This window comes from Myotis davidii, unplaced genomic scaffold (assembly GCF_000327345.1).
Source record: "Myotis davidii unplaced genomic scaffold, ASM32734v1 scaffold126, whole genome shotgun sequence".
Lineage (NCBI taxonomy): Eukaryota > Metazoa > Chordata > Mammalia > Chiroptera > Vespertilionidae > Myotis > Myotis davidii.
In genome coordinates, this window is record NW_006297660.1 from 2388447 (window position 1) to 2391548 (window position 3102).

The following is a 3102-nucleotide window of genomic DNA, read 5'->3' on the forward strand; positions in this document are numbered from 1 at the left end:
GCTTTCCACACTTTTTCAAAAATCTACTGAAGGATGTGATATACCAAAACAAGAGAATGAATCAAAGAAGACACAGAAAATATAGAAAACAACCACTCCAGCCCTAACCGGTTTGGCTTAGTGGATGGAGCGTCAGCCTGCGGACTGAGGGGTCCCAGGTTCGATTCCGGCCAAGGGCTTGTGCCTGGGTTGCGGGCTCATCTCCGGTGGGAGATGTGCAGGAGGCAGCTGATGGATGTTTCTCTCTCATTGATGTTTCTGACTCTCTGTCTCTCTCCCTTCCTCTCTGTAAAAAAATCAATGGAATATATTTAAAAAAAAAAAGAAATAGTGAAGAATTTGAAATATGAAACTATGTATAAAAACAGATGACTAAAACTCCTGACCTATCATGACTTTATTTTATACATAATAACCTATATATAAATATTGTACACAACATTTCAGAGATAGCATGATAAGACTTAAAATGTTCTTGAGGAAAATCCAAATGAGTTTTATGATTCTGTGACACATATGCATTTACTATTTCAACAAAGTTGAATCAACACTTAATGTGTAAACTAACTTGTGAAAGACTGAGTGGGAGCTTAAATTGTCTAAAAGGGATAATAAGTTGATTATCTGGGGAATATAACTAATTTATTAATGATTTTAAATGGCATATTCCAGTTGAAATAGCGTAGTTACTTTTTTTTAATATATATTTTATTGATTTTTTACAGAGAGGAAGGGAGAGAGATAGAGTTAGAAACATCGATGAGAGAGAAACATCGATCAGCTGCCTCCTGCACATCTCCTACTGGGGATGTGCCCACAACCAAGGTACATGCCCTTGACTGGAATCGAACCTGGGACCTTTCAATCCGCAGGTCGACGCTCTATCCATTGAGCCAAACCGGTTTCGGCAGCGTAGTTACTTTTAAGAACACAGATGCCACCTAATAATATTGGAGGAAATGGGATAGTATCTAGGATTCTTTCCTCGTCTATCCTACATAATAAAAGGCTAATATGCAAATTGTCCCCTGGACAGGGAGTTTGACCAGTGGGTGGTGCTAGATGACCAACTGTCTGTGGCCCCTCCCCCCAGCCAGCCCCGCCCACAACGGCCCCAATCAGGGCAGGCTGGCAGGCCAACCTCCCACCTTCTCCTCCTCCTGACAGGCCCAGCCTGATCTGACCCAACTAGGGCCGGGTTGGCCGGACTCCACCCCGTCCTCTAGTTATTCATAAAAATATCTATGGGTCTGATGTGATTGTAGCAGATAATCATGATGCAATATCCTGTACCTTTCATTGCTCCTCTCCATTCCCCTACAGGTTTGCTATGCATACTGTGGAAGGTAGACAGACCAGGTTCACACTGTACTTCTCTTCTGTGTATTTTTGTGGCAAAAGAGTAGCTGGCAGTGAGCAGATACAACTTGGAAGTCTTGGGGAAGTGATGCTCTAGGGCCAACTCTCAGCCAGCAAGTGACAAGAGGCAGGCAATGGATAAACCTCCCAGTTTCCTCATCTTAAAATGAGGATATTTTGAATTGTATCCCATATTTCTCAGAATGTCCCTAACAGGATTGTGACCAAGTTATTCACAAGAGCAGCCCATTCATTGGCACATTTATTGTTTTAGGGCCCTCTCTTTCTCCCAACCCCCACCCCTCACTTGTTCCCCTAAGATCACCTCTTAACAATCTACCTACACGTTTCACACACATCTCTGTTTTATGATCAATCTGCTTCTGAGAGAACATACACCAAGGGTTTATAAAACAGAGAAGTTAGTTGATTTTGAGGGTTTTTCCTCAATGCAGTTAAAACTGAGAAAAAAAATGGAAAGGCACATTATGTAACAAAATAATATCTACTCTAGAAGTCTGAAGAAATATTTTCTAAATTTTTAATTTTTTTTCACTAACATGGTATGCAATTTTTCAAGCCATTTAATGGTTTTCAGAATATATTCCTTAAAATTAATAAAAAGTTCAGAAGTGAGGATAGTAGGGATAGATGACCTCTAAAATTGCCTCAAGTAAAAAGAATTATACAATAAATACCATTTTATCTGATGCCCTTAGGGCACATGGTAAATAAATTAATTGGAAGTTTGGTTAAAAAAATGACATAAAAATGTCACATTCACAACTTATACACATTATTTTAATGACATGCATGTACATTAACTTAAAAATCTTGAGTGTTGCAAAGAAAGTTTGAGTGTGGGTGGGTTTATTTATTTTTTTCATAAACCATGCCCACAATAATGTCTTTTGGGGTTAAAGTGGAAATACAATTTAAAGACACTGTTGATAAAGGCGCTAACTATTACCATATTGGCAATCATATTACAATATACAGTGTATGAAATAAACATGTATACTTTAAAAATATAAAGACATTTTGAAGCAATTTATCTATGGAATCCTTTATGATGTTAATATGTATTTTCTTTAATATTGATCAAGTACTTCCTGAATAACTAATTGAAAGGTAATTTTGAGGCTATTTGCCTTTATTCGTCCTTTTAAAATACTTTCAAAAGGATTAAATTTACTTTTCTATATTACATTAATTTACATAGTCTGCTAATATAGTTAATCAAATTATGCTAAATTAAACTAAATGAGAAATACAAGTAGAAAAACACATGGATGCCTCACATTATGGACTCTTGATGGGTAATCTGTGGGTGGGTGAGTGGCTTAATTTCAATATACTATATTCTTTAGTCTGAATAATTTAATTCAATAAATCAGTTACGTGAGGGATTAATAAAGTTTCTGCTCTCTTAAGCCTCCAAAACTTCAAGTGAGTTCCAAAGCAAATTGCAGAAGGTTAACATGGTTTACAATCTTATAATCTAGAGAGTTTATGAAGCATCCACATGAGGGACCTCACTTGAATTTATGCTGGTAAACAGCCAAATGTCCAGTCATCATTTAACCTTAAATGACATTATTAAGAATTGTTTTGAAACCCAATGATAGGGCACCTGCTCTAGAGAACATCTAACAACCCAAGATTGTAAACCTAACGTTAGTGACCATCAGAACCTAGGGATGTAGTCGATCAAGACTACACTGAATGAACAGGGCTCAGGGC